Genomic DNA, 25980 nt, shown 5'->3' on the forward strand with positions numbered 1-25980 from the left:
AGCCAAGCTTCAGACATCAGTCCCTCAGAACAGCATTGTTGGCACTTTCTCCCAATATCGTGGGACTGCCAGCCTGCTCTGGTTCCACACCGCAACAACTCCGAGCCAGTGCAGGCTTGGACATAGTTGCTCCACTGAACGAACCTTCTCCCCTTGCCTGACTGCATGGCCCTGGCTAAAAGGAACAGAGAGCATGGTCTGAGCTGTGCTGTGCTTACCATGCAAGGGAAGTGTGGCAGGCCTTCTCATAAACAGGGGAGGAGATCCTGCAACCATTCACAAAGTATGTAAGCCAACCACATGGCTCAACACATCAAGAAAGCTCACACAAATGTTACACCCCTTTTCTGAAAAACATGCTTAGACTTGAAAGAGAAAGACAACTTGACACCAACTCAGACAGGTGAGCTAAGCCTTACATCCTTCTTAGACGTCTGCCTCTGTCCACATCTTCAATCACAACCAGTCTTTTAGCATTTATGAATCCAGGCATCACCTGACCCTTCTCTTTACAACACTGGTAGATGAGATGATTAGTTAATGGTAGTGGCAGGTCCAACTATCTCAAGGAGATAATCATACTGTTACTTGAACCCTAAGCCTATATACTTTTTCTGTGCAACAACTAAGCATTAATTCAAGAAACTAGCATGACTAGTTGCTGCCTGGGGCAATAAGCAATGATGTTCTTATTACCATGTTTCATGCAAAAAAGATTAGAAGAAAGAAATTTGAAGTATATGACTCTGCATATTCATCTATTTCCGACTGCTGAATGAATGCTTACCTAACTTTAAAACTTGCTGTATTTTGGCAAAACATACAAGCAGTATGCAAAACATTTGTGAAAGAGGAAACCCAATCAGACTGAATAGACAGAGAGAACAAAATGGGGCAGAGCCAAGAGCCTTTCTCAGACTTGGTGCTATACACCTGATAGCAGCCTACTGGGCAATGCCCCTTGCATGAATACCCTCAGACTGTGATGCAGAGCAGCACCAAAACCACCTTTCCAGCAAGCAATGGAAAGCATCCCTGCAGTGAGGACAGGGAGATGCCCTACACTGCTGCAGGCTCATACCTGCCTACGCTGAAATTAAGCCTACCGCTTCACACAAAAACCTGGAGAGCATTCCACTAAGGAATGCTAGAGTTATTTATCAAAAACTTTGTCATTTTGTGTTGGTATAAACAACTTCCTAGTTGTTTTATTTTTGACAGTAAAACCACTGGAGATGATGTTATGACTGGAAATCTAGACAGCATTAAGTGTTCAAGTATTCTGAATTTTAGTATTTCTCCTGTTGCCTCTTTTATGGCAAGTATTAACTGTAATTTAAGCCCAAAATGTTAAAAGCAGTATACATATTTAAGGATTCTTTCATATCAATTAGAAATAATTTCTAGCTACACTTCAATGAATAGGCTTTTACCTTTTGTTACAGTGGAAAAATCACTTATATGCTGTAGCATAGGATACCTGCATAAATTTGTTTTGTATTATCTTTAACGGCATTGGCAAATACAGAGTTAACACATTTCTGCTAAATATATCTGCAGTTGTTGGAACACCAGCTTCTAAGAAAACTACAAGTTTCAGTATTCAGTTAAACCAAAGTTACAATTTAATTAACATATTAGTAAAATATTCAAAGATGTCACCTCATCATTCACACTGCACGTGGAGGCATAAAGGAAGATCCTCTAACTTGACTCACAAGCAACCTAGAAATATCATGATTGCAATCTCTAATGTGCTGGAAAATGCTAACATATGAAAAGCCACACTGTGCTTTTAAGAGAGTTTTGTTTCTACTGGTTTTAAGCTCTATTTTCACTCCCTTCCTGAACGTGTAACTGATTGTGCATACATAGAAAATATAACACAGCACTGATAGACCAGGCTTAATTATTTAATTTCAAAATTTTATCTGCCTATGGAGGAATAATGGAGAACAACATCAAATATTCACTATCACACTGCTTCATTGGTGGTCTTTGTCAAACATTACGGTTAACCTAAAATGGAGAGTTAAATAATATTTTCCCTGCTGTGATTACTCCATACTGTCTCCCTGAATTGTCTAGTCAAGTCAGTTTGTATGAGTTGTGACCTCTTAGTTCTCTGCAGACCACAAGATCATGACCTTATGAAAATTGTTTCTCTTTTTTCTGCCACTGTGAATCATATTCTTAGGTTAGTGGAGAAGAAATTTTAAAGAGTTATCATCATTTTTGGAAAAAACAATTCAACTATCAGACCAGAACAGAAAAGGCAATTTGCCTATTATTAGCTTGGATGTATAAATTGTAAAGATCTTTTTCTGCTCTAAATGGTGAACTGAAAAGAACGGCTAAATGTTGTCTCACTTCTAACAGACAATTCTGCACATCTTCTCACACGGTAAGTGGCCACTGACAAAAGGCAGCAGTAGCTTTGGACGTCAGCATCTAGAAGAAATCTACTAACACAGAAGACTAAATTGTTGAGAAAATCATAGAATCATAGAACAGCTCATGTTGGAAGAAACCTTGAAAGACCATCTTGTCCAACCTTTGTGGGGAAGGAAGGCTAGATGAGATAACCTGACACCCTGTCCAATTGTACCTGGAGAACCTTCAGTGATGGGGACTCCATCACATCCCTGGGGAGGTTGTTACAGTGATTAACTGTTCTCACTGTAAAAAATTTTTCTTGTATCGAGATGAAACCTCTCCCAGTGCAACTTGTACCTGTTGCCCCTTGTCTTCTCCATGTGGCTCCTTGCGAAGAGACAGCCTCCATCCTCTTTGTAGCTGCTGCTTAAATATTGGAATACTGTGATGAGGTCCTCCTAACCCTTAGGTTGAAAAGGCCTAACCCTTTGAATCTTTCCTCACAGGGCACATTCTCCAGACTTTGATCATCTTTATGGACCCTCTTCAGTCTGTCCATGTCTTTTTTGAATTGTGGGCACCAGAACCGGACACAGTATTCCAGGTGCTGCCTGACAAACCCAATTGCCTGCTCTGTGGCATTCCCAGGACTTTCCATGGCCCTGGCAACTGCCTTGGCTGCCTGTCCCTCTTCACAGCCCAGCTTCCAGCTGCATTCCAGACCCCCACTCGTTCATGCAATATAACAGCCAATGGAACGTCTACAGGCATGGTTGTACTGCAGGATGAATCCTGCCCATCAGTGGACATGGTGCAGGTCCTCTTCTGTATAGCTGTGTCACATGCTTCAATTTTCCTGCTGCCTTTGTTGTTAATAAACAATTTGGAAAATTATTGCTGGGGAACCATCTGCCATCTCCCACCATCATATCTTTGAAGAGTACTACGTTCCCTTTATCATGTGAGACTTCAAGAGATGATGTCCTAGCTGATGCTGGGAGAGCCTCATTTACTTGTCTCAGCTCAATAAACTTCCAAACTAGGTTCTAAAGCTTACAAAATGTAAGAAATAAGGACAGATTCATAACCTCCATAAACAAAAGCTAGCTCGTGTCCTCTGTTCCCTGTCCTATCACAGTACTGTCCTGGAAGGGTAACCAAAGGATAAAAACCTGTATTTCAAAAAAACCATAGGCAACTGTGATGCCTCCACGACTATGGAGAAATTAGGAGAAACATTTAGACCACAGTTCTGCAGTGACCAAAACCATTTATTTTTGGATCCCAGTGTCTTTCTCCTCCTCCCTCTTCTTTCTAAATACCAGTAGCAATCTGAAAAAAAAAAAAACAATCACACAAGCTACTCATAGTTTGTGTAGTTATCAAGTTGTCTGGCATTTTAAGCAATAACGTTTTACATCCAACTCTCTAGCAAAAAACACTCAAGACTCTCCATTAATGTTAACGCTGCTATATTAAGAGGATTCACCCCAAAATCTCTGACTACATTCTGAAGGGAAAACTGGTATTACCTAGCTCTGTTTTTATCTTTATTAGCTTTTGCTTTACTAACTCTACCTTCTTTTTTTTTTTTTTCAGCTCCACTTTGGTGACCATATATAAGCACAGAAATTTCTTTTACATTCAGCCTTTGTATCATTCCCTGGCACCTTTGGGCTGCTTCTAGTACCTCCCTACTCACTGTTCCAGAACATATCATAAAAGCAATTTTGACCAGCTGCTCCCACAAGAGTGAGTCCTTGTCAGTGCATTGCATTGATCTAGCTGAATGAAGGAAGGGGACTATATTCATGTTTCCCTCATGGCAGATATACAACGCTACCTCAAACAAATTTTTTTCAGGTGCTTTATTCTGACTGTGGTAACACAACTTCTATTTTCACTGTGGTTTTTTTTTGCTTCACAAAGTTACAAAGATTAATTTGGAAGATTAAAAAACAAAGTCTGAAAGAATTAAATTGATTAGAACTGGCTCTCAAATGATCCGGTAAGGGCTCTTCTAACTCAAAATGTATTTGCTGTTGCTTTATCTGTTAATAGGCAGAGTGCAGCTTCAGCTCACCCTCTCATTCACACTATACCTGCACAAAGTTTGCATGGTTGCACCAGGAATTAGAATGTATGCACATACAAATAAAAAAATGCTTGTGCAAAACTTCAAGTCAATTAGTCTCATCCATGCTACTTAAATGCATAAAGAAGGTATCAAATTAATTTAGTTTGCTCTCTATTGCACATAGATTAACAGACAGATGATGACTTCAGTACTAGTACAGCCATTTTGCAAATGCTTTAATACTGCAGCATCCCACATTTAAGTGCATGTACTGTGATTCTGCAGTAGAAATCAAGAAACCAGCTTAAAACAAGCATCTGGTATGACTGGAAAAAAAGGCTGAAATATGCAGAAATGCACTGGTGTCAAGTCAAGAGACTTAAGAACAGTGACACCAGTTAATTAAATGTTAAGCTCAGCAGTAGTCATTTGAGGCTTTCTTCCCTCTTTTTCACAGGACATCATTATTCTACTGCAGAAACGGTTTCCTTTTAGCCACCACCATTCTGTGTAGTAGGTTAGGCTCAACCTGGTTGACAAGATATTTCATAATTTACAAGGTTTTTTTGGTGGGTTTTTTCCACATGTTTATGGGGCTTTAATTCTACTACTTCCACCTGCAAGCAATCAGGTACCTTCCTCATATTCCTTAGAGTACTGTAAAAACAAACTGTATGGAGGGCAGGCTCCTATCAAAAGCTGGATTGTAAAATATAACACAGACAGGTTGGAAACATGCAACTTGTAGTTATGCCTATAACAATAACTTACAACAGATATACACAGAAATCATAGAATCACAGACTGGTTTGGGTTGCAAGGGACCTTAAAGACCATCTTGTTCCAACCCTTCTGCCATGGGTAAAGACACCTTCCACTAGACCACATTGCTCAAAGCCCCATTCAGCCTGGCCTTGTATTTATGGCCTTGGTATTGCTAAAATTGTGAGGAAGCTTTCTGTGATGAGAAGACCAATCAGTGATAATAACTGAGAGACTATCCTTATAAGGGAAATTATGTTACATAGATCTTTCCTTGTCCCCCAAACTATTTTGAGCTGAAAATACACTTAATAAGAAACATGGAATGTAGGATTTGACTGTGTTATAATATGACTGGATGTAGAATCCCCAGTTTTGTTTCTCATTTTAATTTTAAAATATTTTGTGTTTGTTTTCATTCTGGCTTTACTTTCCCCAGTCCTGCATGCCAACTGATGACAAATCTCACAATTTCTGGGCCAAATTGATAATACACCTGCACAGGAGCCATGAGATTACTTTCAAATGCATACTGTGCTGTCATAAACACTGTCTCATCCTTGATAAAAGTAGAGGCAAGCTTGCAGCAAAGAAGTCAGTGAGAACGTTGCCTCTGGCATATTCAACAGGAGGTGGTAATGTCAAGGAAAGATTATTCTAGCAGGACAGGCAAGCCTGGTTCTCTTCTCCAATGTTACAAATAAATGGTGAAACTGCATTATGAGTTTTGCATTACTTCTATCAAACTGTCTTTGAGAGGACCACTGAAACTGAGAAGTGCTATTGTCAAGATTTTACATATTAGGTTCTGAAACGCAGCGGGATTATGGTTTGGTTAACGCACAAATGAAGTGAATAGGGATTTCCTATTAACCAGGAACAGACGTGCTTATTCGGAATGCTACACTAGTACTTCAAACATTGTCTCAGACTTCCCATGTGCTTTCATTTCCCCTCCTTTGGCATTTGGATGTAAGAGAGAAGAAAGGCTAGCAAATAGGCCTTCAGGTGCCAGCAAAAGAATTCTGGGGCAGAGACAGAAATACTTGTTCTGGGACAACTGCTCAGATCCCCACGTTTCTTTCAAGAATAACATGGGAATTTTTTCTTACAGATTGCTTTTTGCGATTGAGCTTACCAAATAGAACTTCCCTCAAATGATTCTTCCAACTAACCTGACAGAAAACTAACCTTGTTATATTTATTGACAGAATATTGAAATAAATATTATAGTCTAGAGGGAATGTTTCAGTTCACTGATTTTTTTTTTTTTTTTTTTTTTTTAGGAAATAACAAATGCACTGTAATCCCCTTGGCATATTATGCTGGGAATAATCTGAAAAAAAATGCTTACCTTCTTCAAAATGCATCTCAAAACCAACTTTTTCCAGTCCCCAAAGAGCAGGCACCTTTTTGAATAAATCTGATCTTGAGCAAACAAGCAAATTGCAACTTAACTTGTTTGCAGAATTCTCCTTCTGTGCTTGTTCAGGAAATTAAAAGAACCCAGTTCATGCTTTTCTCTGTAGCAGTGAGGAAGACTGCTCTTAACTCTGCTCTGGAACCTTACAGTAGGATCATTCATTTGTCAGACAGTGGGATGAATGGTAAATAAACAAAAAGAGCTTTGGGGCCAAGGAGGAGATGCATACAGTGCAAAAGTGCTGAAGGCCCTTGAATATAGGAGAAGAAACTATTTGAAAAATTATGGATAGATCTGAAGAAAAATCTATGAAGCTGAGCAGAATTTTGCTCAGTTTTGCTAAACATGGTACTTGGTATGAAAAAGCTTTTCACAAATATGGCAACACTCAGATGCTTAAATGAGATTGTCTCTCTTCAACAGCATGAATTGAAGAGCCACCACTATCGTGGTTTGAGCTTGGTTGGCAGCCAACCACCACGCAGCCACTCTCTCTCCCTTCTCTTCTGTCAATAAGGAGGGACAGAGAGCCAGGCTTGGGGTTCAAGATAGGACTGGGATGGGGAAAAATCCCCCTTTTATGATCACGAGCAAAAGGCAGAATCATTAGGGGAAGAAAAAAAGAACATACATTTATTACAGACACTAACAACACGTAACAGAGTAGGACAGTGAGAAGCATTGCCCCATCTTGAGAACACCTTCCCCCCACCCCTCCCTTCTTCCCGGGCTCAGTTCTGCTCCCGATATCTCTACCTCCTCCCCCAGGGGTGCAGGGGCAGGGAATGGGGGGTGCAGTCAGTGCTGCTACTTTCTTTATCTTCGGTGAGGGGAGTTTCTGGACCTTGTTCCCCCTGCTCCATCGTGGTCCCCCTCTCACAGGAGACAGTCCTCCACAAACTTTCTCCGACATGAATTCCTCCCACGGGCCGCAGCGTTCCCCACACTGCTCCGTCATGGGTCACTAACTTCCTCCGACTGGATTCCCTCCCACGGCTGCAGCCCTTCCCGAGCTGCTCCGGCGTGGGACTCCCCCGCATGCTGCAATCCTCCCAGCACTGAATTACAGCAGCGGGACTGCCTTTTCCCATGAGACCCCGGCCTTCTTCGGGCACAGCACCTTGATCATCCGAGCAGGAGAAACAGGCCATAAATCAATGTCTGCTCCACCGTAGATCTCTATGGGTGGCAGGGGGGGCCGCCCTGCTGTCTCCCCACAAGATACAGGGGGGTCTCTGCTCCGGCACACCTCCCCCCTCCTTTCTTCCTCCGCTCCTCCACTGACCTTGGTGTTCATGCAGCTGCAGCAACTCCTCCTCACCAGTCCCCCTGCCCGTCACCACGTCCCTTCTTAAATACGTTATCGCAGAGGCGCAGCCGATTGGCTCAATTTCCCAAACAGAAGTGGAGCTGACGTGGAGCTGGGGGAGCTTCGAGAAGCTTCTCCCAGGGGGCCGCCCCGATAGCCCCCTCCCCTGCTACCAAAAAACTCCACCACTCACTCAACCCAGGACAACCACACACAAACAGACAAATGGCCTCTTATGCAAGATTTATAGCCAACACACCAGTATTCAGTCAAATAACCTCCTAGGGCAGGTTCTCAGACTTCCTAAAGACAATAATATGAAATAATATGACATGATAAATGCAAATATATTACAGTGCAATGCCACAAAGCTCCTCAAAACACTGTCACTTTCATTATCCAAACAGCCCAATGCTACCTATTTCACTATGAGGATCTAAAAAGACTCTAATTTTTGTAGAGGTTTTAAAACCTGAAACTATACCTCAGAACAGAAACAAACAGAAAAAAACTCAATCCAAACCACCAAAGGATACTACAGTTTAGGTCTATATCACATGTGAAAGCACACTGCAGAAATGCTACAAGCTGCATCTCACCTTTATTTACCTTGAGGGTCCCTCACCAAGTCAAAAAACATTGCTAAAATTGTGGGGAAGCTTTCTGTGATTAGAAGACCAGTGCCCAGTTTGACCAGAGACAGAATATGATTATATTCCTCCCACAGGACCAAGCATGAAGCTCATCTGTATATGGCTTCTAGCTGAAGAGCACTGCGACTGAAAGTAACTTATTCTTTGCCAAGGGTTATATCCAGGGTCTTTTCTGTGGACATTATGTATAGAGACTTTGTGCACTACTGAAAACAGAGACATGTGAAGCCTTCTGGATGGTATCTGCTCATGAAGAACTACAGGATTCTTTTAAGCTCTGCTCATTGTTACAGCTTTACTTACTTTCTGAGCATGCAGACTCAGAAATTTTGCCATAAAGAATTGTTTTGTACAAGTTTTGCAGCAATAACAATTTCTTCCCAGCATACTGTGTTTTGACTAACCTTGGAGAGTATTAATTCACACTGTCTATGACCATGTTATATGTAGATTAAGCCACTGCTTTTGACACAATTTTTCCTACTGTCATTGTAAAACTATTCAAAAGCATAAACATTTATTAAGAAAGGAGGAAAGAAGTACCTCTTATTGGCAAAGCTGGTTGTCATTTGGTGTTCATGGTTCCTGGTTACCTACTAACTGTCCCTCACCGGAGACGCACATGGTTTTCCCAGACATTGGTGAAGGCTCTTTTAACCATCCCAGTGAAAATGTTTTGGAAACAAACACCAGCATAGTTTCTTTCTGCTGGCTGTCTTGTATCTGTTTGCTCAGTATGTGTGTACACACACATGGACAGAGGAATGTCCTATATTTCTCAAACATTGCCATTTAAGACAGCACAGTCTCTTTGTGCTTTTTTGTACTTCAGAAAGTGGAGGGTTAGTATAGGAAGAAATGGAAACAGTATGGTCACTGTTTCTAAAACCCTTTTCTGATCCTTACATAAAGGATTGCAGTCCTTCTCAAAGCAGTATACAAACTTGCTTCATAGATTGACTTGAGCATATACTATCAGTGCATAACAAAGTATCCTTTGCAAAAACATAAATTCTTCAGGATCCACACATAACTTTTTAACATCTATATTTACTAGAAAACGTAGAATAGAATAGTTCCAGTTGTAAAGGACTTACAACGATCACTTAAGTCCAACTGTCACCTGGTCTGGTAACAAAATAAAAGGAAAAGTGGTAAAATCAACATATACTTCGCACCTTACACACTGCCACCTCGTGGTAATTCAGACCCACATTTTAAAACTACGTGAGCCCCAAACACCAAACATCCCCTTGAATATGAAAAGGTAACAATATTTCCTGGCATCATCTCCTAGAAATGTCAATAAGCCAAAATAAGCATGTAAATGATACAAACACAAGTGTTGCTTTGTACTTAAAAGGAACCGCTCTTGTTGCATCATGTCGCAGCTGCCTCAAAAGACCAACTCACTTATTTCAGGCTTTCCCACAGACAGCACTGAGGGTCTATAAATTCCTACAGCACCATTTATGACAGAGTCATTAAAAGCTCTGTATAGCTAAAGGTAGATCATAATTTAAAATGCCAGTTTAGATAAAGCCAAACTGAACAAGGCAGTCAAATGACTTTTCTGAACTCCCAGATGGGCAAATGGAAATAGGAACGACTGGAGCTGACTATGGTAACATTTACCCTAGATCAAACCTGCATTAATTACAGTGAATTTGAAGCCTTCACACTGGAATAAGGATAAGACACTTGCTTGTAAGGAAAAAAGAGCAGGAATACCTTTAGGAAATTGAAAACCAAGCATTGCTACATCGCCCTGCACATGTTGAAGTCCTTCCAAGGTAGGGCTAACACCCTTTTGCTTGTTGGCAAGCTCATCAGTGAAAGCAATGTCACTACAGCGGAGGGTTGGATTCATCTGGTAGCTAACCCATTCTCCTGCACTGCAGTAGCAGCTGTGGAGAAATACCATACTGAGATGCTGTAGAGTGGCATCTTCAGCATTTATGTTGCCCCAGTAAATTGGGGACAGAGGAAATAAGCATGTTTTATCTGCGCAGTGCTGTGCTTGGTACCATACCAAGTCAGATAAATCAGGGTGTGGATTTCACTCTGCCTAGCTCCTCAGACTATACTCTACACCACGGCACCACGTGTACCGATTAATGCAGTTGTTTTGTACATACGTAAATAACAGCTGTTGATGATGACATCTTACTGATAGCTTGGAAAGGAACTCTTAAAATCTGTGAAAATATGAAATAAAGAGACTAAAACTAATGAAGTAGACTGGAAAACTGCTCAGAAGGGGTCTGTCCTAATACCAGTCCCAGTAGCCATAACAGCAAAATCAGGAAGTATGTAAGAGTGAATATACCAAGGCAAACTGTCGTGGTTTAGGCCTGGTTGGCAGCCAACCACAATGCAGCAGCTCTCTCTCCCTTCCCCTCCGGCAATGAGAAGGGACAGAGAGCCAGGCTTGGGGTTCAAGATAGGACTGGGATGGGGAAAAATCCCCCTTTTATGATCACGAGCAAAAGGCAGACTCGTTAGGGGAAGGAAAAAAAGAACATACATTTATTACAGACACTAACAACACGTAACAGAGTAGGACAGTGAGAAGCATTGCCCCATCTTGAGAACACCTTCCCCCCACCCCTCCCTTCTTCCCGAGCTCAGCTCTGCTCCCGATATCTCTACCTCCTCCCCCAGCGGTGCAGGGGCAGGGAATGGGGGGTGCAGTCAGTGCTGCCACTTTCTTTATCTTCGGTGAGGGGAGTTTCTGGACCTTGTTCCCCCTGCTCCATCGTGGTCCCCCTCTCACAGGAGACAGTCCTCCACAAACTTTCTCCGACATGAATTCCTCCCACGGGCCGCAGCGTTCCCCACACTGCTCCGTCATTGGGTCACTAACCTTCTCCGACTGGATTCCCTCCCACGGCTGCAGCCCTTCCCGAGCTGCTCCAGCGTGGGACTCCCTCGCATGCTGCAATCCTCCCAGCACTGAATTACAGCAGCGGGGCTGCCTTTTCCCATGAGACCCCGGCCTTCTTCGGGCACAGCACCTTGATCATCCGAGCAGGAGAAACAGGCCATAAATCAATGTCTGCTCCACTGTAGATCTCTATGGGTGGCAGGGGGGGCCGCCCTGCCGTCTCCCCACAGGATACAGGGGGGTCTCTGCTCTGGCACACCTCCCCCCTCCTTCCTTCCTCCGCTCCTCCACTGACCTTGGTGTTCATGCAGCTGCAGCAACTCCTCCTCACCAGTCCCCCTGCCCGTCACCACGTCCCTTCTTAAATACGTTATCACAGAGGCGCAGCCGATTGGCTCAATTTCCCAAACAGAAGTGGAGCTGGCTTGGAGCTGGGGGAGCTTCGAGAAGCTTCTGACAGGGGGCCGCCCTGATAGCCCCCTCCCCTGCCACCAAAAAACTCCACCACTCACTCAGCCCAGGACACAAACTAAAGCTGGCTTTGAATTGAGGTAAAAGAGAACAGAGGGATAGGTCACCATTTGGTGTGAATTGGCATAATTCCATGGATTCTATTGGTAATAGAGAATTTGCACTTTGTATGTTTAAGAAAGACCAACATCTGGGCAACAATATCAATTTAGGTATATATTTACCCAAGTTTCTCTGTAGTGTCTTGCCTCTCTATATCTCAAAGGTAATTCCCAAGAGTTGTTCAAATTAAAAAAAAAAAAAAAAGCTATTGCCTCTTTTTGATATTTTGAAAATGCAGCACTGAGGATAAGTCAAATACTTTTTACAATACTTTTTCTAATAGTAGTTTTGGGGTTATGTGAATTTCTATTTGCACATGGATTTAATCATACTGCTGAACATCTGCTTTCTAGAACCTCTGATAATTGGCAGCACAAGGCAACCCTTTACAATGTAATAACTTATGCTGGGCCACCATACTGTGAGACCACAGAGTTGGTAACTCACCTACCAGGAGTTGACAGACTACACTGAAAATTGGAGGGGGGAAAAAAAAAAAAGAAAGAAAGAAAGAGGGGGAGGGAGACAGAGAAATACATTTTTAAAGATAACCTGGAGGCAAATATAATATTTATACTTATTTATCCTCACAGCACAATCATAACCCCCAAAACATGTTTAATGAGGTGGAATTGCAAAATGGCCATGAGTCCTACTTACTTGGCTTCTCAGTGGTCTCTTAGCAGTCACATGAATCTGTATTTTTCAACTATGTGACTGCTGCAGGCAAAACTCCTATAAGTAAGAGTGAGAGTCACAGCAAGTCCTTAACTCCCAGTGGTATTCATCCACAAAAGTGCCAACCTAGGAAAAATGAGAAGACAGACAAAAAAAGTTGCAGGGGCAATTAAGCACTGCAGACAACTGTACTTAATGCTTGGTTCACATTTGCAGGGTATCCTCTGCTTAAATGAACTTTCATTCACAGCTTTCCTCAACTCTTTGAATGGCCTCAACTCTTCAAGCCTTCATAAGAATCAGAAAGAAGAAAGAAATCAAAACATGTCAGAGTTCTTCAATGTCATCACAGAGGAATGAGCCCCAGCCTCGTCAGTATTGTGTCTTCCACCTGTCATTTAGCAGATTCCAGCTTTATTTCAAGCCATTTTAGAAAGTATCAGATATTTCACAAGAATTCTGGATTTTTCTACCGATGCAATCTATCTGTACGTTAAACCAGCTGCTGGGTTAGAACTGTTGGAGGTTCTAAGGTGACCAGGTTAACCACCATGGTTTCCAAAAGATTGTCCCGGATTCCTAATGTGCTGAAAACACTTCCTTTTGTCTGAATGTCCTGATTCATAGAATCATAGAATAATTTGGGTTGGAAGGCATCTTTAAAGGTCTTCTTGTCCAGTCCCCTGCAGGGACATCTTCAACTAGATCAGGTTGCTCAAAGCCCATTTCAACCTGACCTTGAATGTTTTCAGGGATGGGGCATCTACCACCTCTCTGGGCAACCTGTTCCAGTGTTTAATCACCCTCACGGTACGAAATGTCTTCCTTACATCTAGTCTAAATCTACCCTCTTTTAGTTTAAAACCATTACCTTTTGTCCTATCGCAACACACCCTGCTAAAAAGTTTGTCCCATCTTTCTTATATGTCCCCTTTATGTACTGAAAGGCCACTATAAGGTCTCCCCAGAGCCTTCTCTTCTCCAGGCTGAACAACCCTAACTCTCTCAGCCTCTCTTCATAGGATAGGTGTTCCATCCCTCTGACAATTTTTTGTTCTTTTTTAGATGTCAGATTTGCAACACTTTAGAACCAAAGCAATTCCCACAAAAAAAAAAAAAAAAAAAAAAAAAATCAAACTACCTATAAGGCATCTTTGGCATTACAGAAGGATGAGAATCTGAGCTGAGCCTGCTAAACACCACTTATTTACCTGGACACCAAAACATTTGCCGTGGTTCTGAGGACCTGTGGTTTCCAGTGAGAGCAGAGAAAATTGCAGTTGCTTCAGAGCGTTTGGAGGTAATGACGGACATGTCCAACTACCTCACCATAGGCACTGGAATAGGGGAAGTTTGACTCAAGGAGTAGTTTGTAGGTTAAATTAGCACTGTAGTGTCTACTTCCTCCCTCCTCAAACATCTAAGAAATTCTGAAAATTCTCACCTATTGTTAAATGAGTTTTCAGACATGTTTTAGCTTGGCAATTCAGATACTCCATGCATAGGTACCATCCAGCTGATAAAGTGATGCTTTCCCAAAATTTACTTTCAGATGAAACGCAGAGTCTGAAAAAAGGGGTAGCAACTTTCAGGATACTGTAATATGGCCACAGTAATAAATCACTTCTAGTCACAAAAAACCTGCACTTTGCAGCCTGAAATTAGGAGCATAAGGAAAAAATTTAAACCCACAGCTACAGATGTTACTGACAGTTTGAGTATCTTCAGAAGTGACTATCAAGTCTGATCCTGCCATGACATCTGAGAATCCCCAAGAGGCAACAGTTCTGACAAACTGTCAGAGCCGTGAACACCCCCAATTCCAGCTGAAGTACCACAGGTGCTAAGCACCAGTGCACGCAAAAGTAGTGCTTCTCTCAGTCTCTGCACTAAAGGGTTTATGTGACTTATTTTCCTCATTGCATTGCAATCTTTGCTGCAAGTTCAAACACGTTAAAAACTAGAAATTAATACCTACTAAAGGCTGTAGAAGACAACATGAAGCTAGTTTTTAAACTATATGAATGACTCATTCACATTTACTTGGAATAGACAGTCTGAGATGATCGAAATAGATCCCCAAGAGGTATCGTGTCATAATGCTGTGCACTGAAAAGATGCATTCTAATCTCTATTCATACTTGGCATCACAATTAGATTTTATAATCTGTAGGCTTAATATCTTCTAAACTTTCTCTGACATTGCTGATTTCTCTGTTTCCCATCCCATTTATCAGCCTTCTTTAAAAGACAGTAAGAATAAACTTTATAATTTCTCTTTGGAAAGCAACAAAAATGTCCTCCTCCTCTTTGGACATTATTTTTTTTTAGAAAATTATGTAACTAAACAATAAAGATAACAGAGAATTTACATTATTCTAATACAGAACTGATTCAGTGTTGGCTTGAATTCATGTGAGGTACAGGATGACCTGTCGTGTAATATAACAGCTGGATTAAACTGGATGCTGCTTTATGATGTTTATAATTAAGGAATTACTTAACTGTTTCATGGGATATGACAGATCAGCCTTTTATATTTATTTGTCATCTCCTGTAGAAAACAGAGTACTACAAATCTGAAGCCAATAATTTAGCTTAATCTGCTTGATTCATTCACTGTGTCTTTCTCTTATAAGCCGTAATTTCAAATCTAGCCCAGACCAAACTGACAGAAAATCTTTGGGATCTGAGTGATGGGAAAGGTCACAGTTAAAGAATTTTCTAAGCTTTAGTCTGATTTCAACCACGGCAGCCCATCATGTGGAATAAGTAACAGTCACAACACCTACAGTCATTAAAACTCCTAGTATCCTTGATCTTCCTATGCAACATCAGATTACTTACTGGGAGCCTAAAAATCTTCTAATAAAGAAAAAATGTGCAGCTTCACTACAGGCACAAGCCTGCTTGTTCTCAGGGGCCATTTCTGCTGGCCTCGTCACAACTGGATGGTTTGGTGGGGTTAGGTGTTGCTCATCTGCTGCCGCCAATGCACTCTGGAGGCCCTCACGTCCTTAACTTGTGACACTACCACCCGTGTCTGGGGAGCTGACCTTTTCAAGCCAGAAGGGCTGGCAGCTGTGACACAGGTGACGTCTCTGCAGTGCGAAGTCTGTGACAGTCACTTGACCCTCCTTAGCAGTAAGCGAACGCATTGTCTGCGGACAGAAAGGGAAAAATTAAGCCTCTCTGCTTTATGGATTCCTCACCCTAGATACACTGAGCCATTTATCTTTGCCTGTGTGCCCCACATAGAGTCATATTTATGTACCTGTGGGGGCTGTAAGGAGCTTATTTATTACTTGTTTTCATTTAATGATCTCTGTCATTCTCCCCTAGGAATACCCATACACGCTATGCAAATCATATTAAGCCCCTGGCAATAGTGAGAATGCCTTGAACAGTAATATCTGGTACATTAGCTCTTTGAATGTGGGCAGCTTGGTTACTGAGCTCAGTCTTCATCTGCACTTCTCCCCCCCCCAGCCCTGCCCCGCCACCTTCATTTGCTGATAGTGTCATTCCACTCCCTGACTTACCGTCTTGTCTAAGAACTAGTTAGGGCTTGCTCCAGGCTCCCTTTCCCCCCAGCTGTAGCACTGAGGCCAGCGGTTTCCAAATGGTGGTCTGCAAACCCCCTCATCTCTACAGAAAGCGGGCCGTTGTCACACCAGGAGAAGAAAAGCAGATCAAAGACTTTTCTAGCAACTATCTTTAATTGAGGCAATGACTTTGACTGGATGATATGGACACTGTATGATGAAATATCTGAGGCAAGATGGTGAAAGAGGAGGTCAACACATCATACTTAACCCCTATGACAAAAGAGCATCTGTAATATGGAGAGAAGGTGTGAGAACTGACAAGAATTCCTTCTCTCTAACCACAGCATTGCAGAAATTTAGGGACAGTGGATTGACCCTGAGCCTTAGAAATGTGTGTTTCTTCACAATGACTTCTATAACTTTTGCCAAGTCACTTAGGCTTTCTAAATCATGTTTCTGTCTCTGTGATAGAGGGATAAAAATAATGAATCACCACTGTAAAAATCAGGGAGGTCTGAATTGCAAACAAAAACATGATCATAGTAAGAATCACTGCTTTTGTTAGGGGAAAAATCTGATGTTTCTCACAAACCCTTGTCACAACCTTTGCAGTGCCCAGCGTGTGACAGCCTTGCTAAGTCAGGTCTAACAAGTCAAAGAGCATTTTCAAATGCATTATTTTGAAAATATATACTACATTTCAACTTATCCTTCATTATTCTTACCCCTGTCTCCTTTCAGCTCTCTGCATTGCTGCTTTGCTATTCTAGTCCACATGATCTGCACTTTGATTAATTAATTTATTCTGATTATTTAACTCCTTTTTCATTTTTCTATATTCTTCATCCTTGATTTTTCTTCCCGTATTTCAATCTCAGTCTTTTCTTTGTATCTCTTTCTATTTCTACTCTCAAGTAATTGTTTTTCTTTTCATCTCTGCTTCTTCCATTTATTATCTTCATATATGGAAAAATATACACTAATACCTCCAGGGAAAATAATCCACAATGCAGACACTCAGTGGGAGAGAGAGGAGATCCAAAGAAGCTGCACTGCTGAAAGAGATCTAGCAGAGACAGCAAACTGAATATTAGATACGGTTTTGCCAGAAGATATGGCTACAGAAAAGGCTAATGAAATCTTGTCAACATATGCAGAGGCATCACCTTGTGTTACAGACCAGAGAGATTTAAATCTGGCCTTATAGGGATTTCTTGTTAGCTCACATGGAAATACTGCATTACGTTGTATGTAATATGTTGCCTTAGCAATATACCTGTTTATCCAGGTATTTATGTAGACTGTATCACCAATATTCACTACAGAACTGACAACATCTTAAAGGGAATATAAAGACAGTCAGTGGAGAAACAACAAGAAGCTGAAAGGACAACTGCAAAAAATGACAGAAAATATGAAATAGCACAGTTAGCTTGGTCAGAAAGGGGTTAAGGAGCTCATAAAAAAAGTGGAAAACATAGAACATATCTGATTATCAAGGAATGAGAAAGGCATTTCACACCATGCACAAAGAGATAAAATGAAAACAGGATAACCGAGGTTAAATTTAATGAAAACCTGGAGGCTGTGGAAGAGTCTCTCAGGTGAGAGGCTTTTCAGAGTCATCACTTGGGACTTTATTGCCAAGATACAGATTTTTTTTTTTTTTTTAATTGTCCCCAACCATGTGCTGAGATGTTACACTTCAAGAAATGTTTATATGAGAAACAGTAACTTTTAGTTTAACTTGCAGCCAAAAGTAATTCACTAAAATATTTAAGTCACAAGCGCCTCATTTTAGTGACCTTCCAGATTCAATCTCACAGAAATCAACACAGGGTAAAAACATGGAAGTTATCTTCCATTCAGCAGCAGTAATGTTGTTCAAGCTGCTGTTAGTATTAATAAAAATATACTACAAATAATTAACAGTAATTCAAATATTCATATGTTGATGAGGGCAAGACCTTTTATCAGACAGCTGAAGATACATTAGTGATCCATGATATATCCTATCAAGGTTAACTTTATCTTAAAAATGCTACTCCAGTGCATAGAATAAGAAGATATCAGAATGGTCATCAGACTGTTTGCTAATATAGAACTACAATATTCTTACTTGATAAACTACAATTTCAGAAAAGGTTGGTTCATATGATCAAGCTTTAAAAAATATTGGATGCATTAATTTCATTTGGCTAATGCTGATATTATGTATTTTTATATACATATATATTAAAAAACCAAACCAAACCAAAACAAAAAAACATTCTTCTTTTTTATTCAGGAAAGTGATTTTTCTTCCACAGCATTGGAAATGTCGCCTCAAATTGCCACTTGAAGGTAGAATTGCTCCTGAGCCAAATGATTCCGTACCTAACTGCAAACATCGTCTCCCGCAGGTGACTTTAGGAGCTATGGTTTCCCTTTCTGTAAGTGTTCAGATATGTAGTTTTGCCTCTGGAGCTGAACAGAAAGTCAGTATTGAGTGTATGTTCTCCTACCCATATGCACATGTAACTTGATATTAACATGATCCATACCTACACAGAGATAAAAGTGAACAAAAACATCTTAGTCTAAATATAGAAGTGATGCTAGAAAAAGCTCTATGAATCTCCCTCTGCATGTAGTCTTACTAAGAGCGTCCTCTCCCTGGGTGAGTATGTAATACTGACAATGAATTAGATTCAGTGGTGTTATTACCCCCCTACTATGAAAATGCAATACGAAATCGTTCCTAAGGGCTTTGAAAAAAACACAATGAGCTAATAGTTAATTTTTTTAAAAAAATATAAAGTACAGAAAGTAAAATTTTATAAATGTGAAAAGTCAATGTTCCAATAGCATTGTTAGTTCATTTGCATTTCTCATCTGTAATATTGACTACTCAAGCTTTTCTCATTAAATGAACGGTCTGCTGCCTTTCAGTTCATGTTAAATTTATTTACTAAAGTATATGAGACAGACTTAGCAGTTAGAGAAAGGATGCACAGCTACTCGGGCCACCCTGTGATACCATTGAATATGTGGCTTTTGCAAAATAAACCCCAAATAAACAGAAAACCAAACTCAGTTACTAAAAGAAATAATTTAGTGTAATGAAAAAAATAATATCTTCATAATACAGTTGCAGAGGATGAGCAGCAGTAAGTGCAATGAGGTTTCCAACAAGGAAATTAATCACAAATGCCATCTCTAATTGATTTGGCATGAGTGGTCCAGTGCAGTTCAGCAACACTGCTCCAGCCCCTGGCATTTGATGGCCATGTATTCATGTCCTAGTTCTGAACATGAGGACCTAGGGCCAAATTAATAAGGCTGCAGTTCTCACCTCATTTCAGGAGAGACTTTACTCACCTCTTTACAGTGTATCCTATTTGCTTTAATAAGAAGTTAAATACCTGCCATTAATGTGGGTATGGCTGCCCAGCGTCCAAGAAGAGATAAAATGTGATTTGACACAGTTTATCTGTTAGACGTTTTCAAAACAAAGGACTTCTGCTAAGCTTTTCAAAACAGCTCATATCAGGAAGCTTTGGGTTTGCTTCTCCCTCACATTTTTTTCCACGGTAAGACCCCAAGTGTTATGACCTTCTGCACAGAGCACAAAGCTTTGTTCTTATAGTTCATTTGCGAGTGTGCAACATTGACAAACAGCATTCAAAGCATCCTTTGGGTCTTTTTTTGCCATTATCCTGCAAGTAAACCAACAGAAGGTTGCATACAGGGCAAGCAGAAGAAAGCAGTCATAGAACAGCTGTCTCCACTCATGTGTACCTGGGTTCATCCCGACAATTTGGCACCACTTTGTACAATGACTAGGGACATCAGCTTCTATTCAGGAATGAAGACGAATCTTTTCCACCTTTCATTCTTGTGCATACATTTCCATCGATATTATTTGTTCTGAACTAATCCACAGCTAATTGACAACTTAACAAAGGAACAACACACCAAAAAGCAGGTTTCGCACTTACTTCCTAATCCTTATTCTGTTTCCCATTATATGTAATAAGTGTGCATGCAGTCCATATCTGGAGCGAATGATTTAGTCTATGGTTTGCACAAAGGAAAAAGAGATAGAATATCCAGATTTCATTCCTGAGTTTGCTACGCCAGTGGGCAAAGTACTGCCTGTCTCAAACAGCCCAACCATATAACTGGAGTAAGTAAATTAGCAAGTGACAAAGTTGAATTTGTAAAGTGTTTTGAGATCCCTGAATGACCACCACTAGGGAAAAAAAAAAAAAGTGTACTACTGCATGGTGAAAAATCACAGCCATATGAAGACAGGAACGTCTTTTGTATTAAAAACAGAAGCAAGAAAGAAGGATTATGTTACTTCTCTTGGATGGTTACGAGATATTTGTTACAGAGCTTATGCTGGAAGGTCAAACATATCCCCTGACAGGCTTGCCTTTCATTGAACTAGTTTTTAAAAAATAGGTGGGTTCAAGAATCACTTTTAAAAATCAGGAGTATTTCCAAGTTCATCTCCCAAACCTGTGACACACCCTTTAAGTCACCTTCCTGGTATTCAAAACCTCTGTCAAGTCTGCCCTGTTGTAATTACTGGGCAGCCACTGCCTCGGGATAAATCTAATAGACTTTTTGGCACTGTCAGATTAAAACTTACCTATCAACTCACTGCAGTGCTTTAGCTCTCCCTAAATCTGTACTTGGGAGAGAATTTATGACCAGGAATCGCATTTTGCAAAATGATTAAAGTTACCAAACATCCATAAAAAGTTGCAGTTGTAGATACCATTTTTTTGAAAGTCTGCTTAATTTATGGGAGGTGGAAGGTTTATTGTCATTTAGAGTCCACAGTGATGCAGCAATTTAGCATTTTGCTGAAGCTGTACACAGCTGCTGTCTCATTTATGATTTTTACATGTTTTTAAATTGCTGTGTTTGTAACTGAGGGTGTCTGCCTACTGGGAAGGGAGGAGGGGGAAACAGACTCTCCTTATTGTTCCCTACCCTACTGTTAAAATTCGAAGCAGGTCATGTTCCTTCTAACAAGATGGTAAACTATGCAGTGAGCTTCAGCACTTACTCTAAAGACAGAGTGTCCCTCTCTCCTCCTCACACACCCCACAGCTCCCTCCCTCCCACCAAGTTCTGCAGTACAACAGAATTAAACACAGATGTAAACTCCTCTGCTGCTACTCCAACGCTGGAGATCCTACAAGCTGCAAGGAAAATGAACTGCCACATTAACTCAAACGGGAAGTGTTTTCATCAGCCCACTCCCAGCAATGGGAGGCTCTGGCAGACACAAACCTGAAGTAGGGTCCTTTAGCCTTGTAGGAAGTTTAACTCTGCCCTGCATTGGTGTTCTTACCCACATTACAGCCAGCAGAGGAAAGGAAGGATTCCATCATCAGCTTATGGTCAATTGCCAATCATTTTGAAGTAACAGATGAAGTGCTTCTCTGGGTGTTAAACCCACATTGTGATCTGAGGTTCTATTTGCAGGGAGAACTGCAAGCTTCCAAAGAGTACAACTGCTTTCTCTTTAAGAGCTACAATATAGCATCAGAAGCCTTACATAACTCAAATTACATTTCTTTCAATCATCCTGACAATCTTCCTCACTTAGATGACTTCTTCCCCTTAGATCACTTCCTGTTTTCTTCTTCTAGATCTCACATCACTTACCTCTCAGTCCACTTCCACCCAGGTATGTATACTTTGAAGCCGGTCAGATGGGAGCACCTCAACAGCTTATCACAGGATCAGAGAACTGTTGGGGTTGGAAGGGACCTCCTCTGGAGGTCATCTGGTCCAACCTCCCTGCTCAAGCAGGGCCACCTAGACCCAGTTGCCCAGGACCATGTACAGACAGCTTTTCAATATCCACAAGAATGGAGAGTCCATCACCTCCCTGGGCACTCTGTGCCAGTACTTGGTTGCCCTCACAGTAAAAAAGTGGTTCCTCATGTTCGAGTGAAGCCTCTTGTGTTTCCGTTAGTGCCCGCTGCCTCTGGTCCTGTCAATGGGCATAACTGAAAAGCGCCTGGCCCCATCTTCTTCACATCCTCCCTTCAGGTACTCTGCAGCTTAACAAAGACGCTGCGATGTCATCATGGAAAAATTAATACTTGTGTTCATTTGCACCTACTGCTTGGTGTGAATAGGCAACCCAGTATAATATCAGGTAATGGAGTGGCATCTTTCTATGTTTAGAGATGTATGTATCAAAAGCTAAGAAGCTCTTAATATTGCTTACAGTTCAAGCTTTTGATTCTGCATGCAGGTCAGTTCCTTCCCCACTGTGAGGCAAATTCACCCTGACCCTTCAATAAACTTTGACAGAGACCTGCAGAGTTTTGATTAAACAGCAATTAAAGCTACCAACACGGCGTCAGACAGGCAATGACAATTTGAAACTGAGTCAGTGTCAATGCTGGACATGGAAAATGTGCAAATACCCATTTGGAAAACGTTTATTTATTATCTATTGCTTTAGAAGATTTACTTCCACTTGCAAGTTGAGCCAGTTGTAGAGATGATATTGGACATAAGATGTCTTGATCACCATCTACGTCCTTCCAACTGCTCTCCATACAGTTTGCAGATTGTTAACAACTGAAGTTCTGACAACCATCAGTACTGCCATGTGCTCATCAAAACTGAACCACTGAGATTTCCAAGGTCAAACTAGTGCAATGCACAGAAATGCAAGCTGAGAGGTGTTCAACAGAGTGTAGGAATGCTTCACCTATCTGCCCATCCTGCTATTACCAATAATTCCTTTATCTTATTTTGTGCTACTTCATTTTTTCATTTTTCATTTTACCAAGCTAGACTTGTGTTTGTAGCTGAAAACTAATTAAAGACATTTTGATTTATCTCTGTAAGAAATCCAGTCTCTCCTGCTTGAGCATTACAATTTTCCAGCTTAATTGAATTCTACATTGTGTTTATGATGTAATTCTAAGAATCCCTAAAAACAAACTCAAAAGGCTCTTTTCATTACTTCTGAATTTCTTTTGCAACAGACAGTGTTTTATCTATGGAGAAGGCTGGAGTCCCTGTCAATTGTAATAAAATCCAAATGCTTCTTAATAACCGAAGTCAAAAGAAGCCACAACAATAAGGAATTAGAGATTAGCAGCAGTAATCATGGACTAATTGAAACAATAATCTATTAACTGGTGTCTTGGTGGTCCTTACAGACACAGGAAGCTATATGAAACTGAAGCTGGCATTACCTACCATATAGACTTATCCTTAATTAAATCCTTGTATTGCCAGGAAGAGATCTCACACTTTCCCTTTCTGTGACAATGTAAAATGCCAATCACTGGCATTTAGTTAAGTTTCAACAATCAGGAGCACATTTCATGCTGAAGAACTATAAAGTAGCTATTTTTAAAAAATATACAGCTTAGCTCTGCATCTTTACAATTAGCAGTCACAGAGACGTAAACACTTGCTTGGTAAGGAAATTATTTTGTTGTCCGAGTTTGTGTCCAGAGTAGGTAGATATCATATCATTAACATATGGCATGTTGAAGTAATTAAATCAATATTAATAGACTGAATATTAACATGCCAGCTTCAGCAAAGCAGCTACAGGGAGTGTTTGGAAAGGTCACCCCTTTTGAGGATGTCCAACAGTATCAGTCCTTCCCAGCTTATAGCATAGGGCGATTTATTGTATGAGAGAAGCTGTTGCCATTGTGGAATGCCCACTGCAATGCAGGGAACATTTCTGTCACTTAACAGAAATTGAGCATCTTCCCTCATTTCCTTCTCCAAGAAAGGAGGAGGCAGATGTTTTGTGACTAGATATGGCTAGTGCCTTTAGCCATGTCAGCAAGCCACAAATAATTCACAGCAGAACTCTACCTACCTGTGTAAAATACGGTACCTGTTCACTAATGCAGCTGATACTGGAGAAGAAAGATCTGGCAGAATTTAAACCTTCAAAACCAAGGAATCCTTGGAAACGAAAAGTGGGGGAAATTGTTAACATTTACCTTAATAATTCTAGAAAGGTAGCCAGCATCAGCACAAGCTGTCCTGGAGAACATCTGTGCCGGAGCTGACAACCTAGCAGCCTAGAATCTGTAGACCAGAGCAGTATATGATGTAAATGTTGTCCATCATAAAAATCAATGGTTCTTTTGCTAAGTGGTCAATATTTATTTAGCTTTAGCATTGTTTAATTCAATGCATCAATTAAAGATAGTGTAATGTCTGATTTGGTCCCAAGCTGCTGTTTCTGTTTGTCGTTACCTCATCTGTTTGATATCACTCATGTCTTTAAGTCTCTGCTCTTTTGTCCCCTTGCATAACTCAAGGACAGGAGTAATTGACGTGAAACTTTTAAAAATTAATTTCACCGCATATGCCACTAACAGAGAGTGCAAGTCCTCAGAATCATTTATAACTTCATGGTGATTGGCCCTGACAAAACAATACCTTAAAAACTCACGAAAGTAAATTATGGTCCAGGCAAATGCCTGAATGCGAGCTGGGCCCAAGGCTTGGAGCGCAGCCAGGCAAAAACAAAGTAATGTGCTTTTGATATTAATAACAGAGATGATATTGATCCATAAGCCAGTGTCACTTCTATGCTCAGGCAAGGAGATTGCTTCAGGCATTTAGTCCACTGAAAGCCACTTTCCATATAGGCCATTTAATTCTGGGAGTCTTTAATTATATGAAATGGAACCCAGTTAAAGGGCCAGATACCTATTTACTCATCTTAGATATGGGCTGTGATTCAGGAAGCTGTCAAAAAGGTATATAACTCAATTCTTAGATTTCAAAATGCAGCTGTCTTTTTATATGTTTATTTCATCGGTGCATTTCTTTGGCTCAGAGCCTGCTAGGAATTTGTAGGTACACGGACCCAAATTATAGGATGCTATTTTTCAAAAGATCTGAAGCTAATCTTAGTTTTTGTTTTTTTTTTTTTTTTTTTCTTTTATTACACAACGAAAGCATCAACTCAGATAAGAGAGTCAACATCTCTTACTAAAACACAGAATGCACTCGAAAAGAGACAGTACAGACCTACAGTTTAAGAATACCCTCTGTTACATGTGCGTTTGCACACACCTGAAACTGTACCTGTTATCCCCAAACAGATGTAACCAAATTTGCATAAACAAATGACTTGCCTTAAATCTACCGGAAGAGGTTGTACCCTCAAAATGGATTGCTTCTATTCTTACTATGTCCTTACCTGCTCAGAGTACAGAATTTTCTAGGGCTAAGGGAAGGGGAAGTGGGGTGTACATGGGACTGCATAAAGGGGAAACCAGGGTAACCAATGCTGATGAAGGCCTGCTGCAAAACTATACTTTTATTTTACTTCTACCTATACACATGACCCTAATCCAAGATTCCTCTTTCTAAGGTTGGAGTACCTTATTTTCTGTAGCATGAATTTATTACCAATAGACTGATGCAACCATTTTAGTATGTTGTTACATGTCTTAAAAATAAGCTACCGGAGGTGTTCAAATCCATGCTTGTCTTTAACTAAGCTAATCTTGGAAGTTAATGTTGCCCTCTCTCTCCTGTCCAAGGAGCATGAGTGCAACTTTCCATGGTCATTTCTATCCTCATTTTTCATTCCTTATATCCCTCACTGGAAAATTTTCCTATGTTATGTTCCCTCACTAGCCTGGTGGGACATCAGACTAACAGCATGTAGGTATCAGTAACT

The 25980-nt window shown here is 40.7% G+C and overlaps 1 long non-coding RNA gene across 4 annotated transcripts in view; it reads right to left on the reverse strand.

Moving 5' to 3' along the window:
- LOC116964500 overlaps window positions 1-25980 on the reverse strand; it is a 192193-nt gene that overhangs the window by 96227 nt on the left and 69986 nt on the right. For all 4 annotated transcript variants that reach the window (XR_004408776.2, XR_004408777.2, XR_004408775.2 and 1 more), the window contains one exon: window positions 12721-12864. This is a non-coding gene — a long non-coding RNA (uncharacterized LOC116964500). The remainder of the gene's footprint in view (window positions 1-12720; window positions 12865-25980) is intronic.

The sequence above is a fragment of the Tyto alba genome, unplaced genomic scaffold (genome assembly GCF_018691265.1).
Source record: "Tyto alba isolate M040663 unplaced genomic scaffold, T.alba_DEE_v4.0 Super-Scaffold_20, whole genome shotgun sequence".
In the NCBI taxonomy this organism is placed as follows: Eukaryota; Metazoa; Chordata; class Aves; order Strigiformes; family Tytonidae; genus Tyto; species Tyto alba.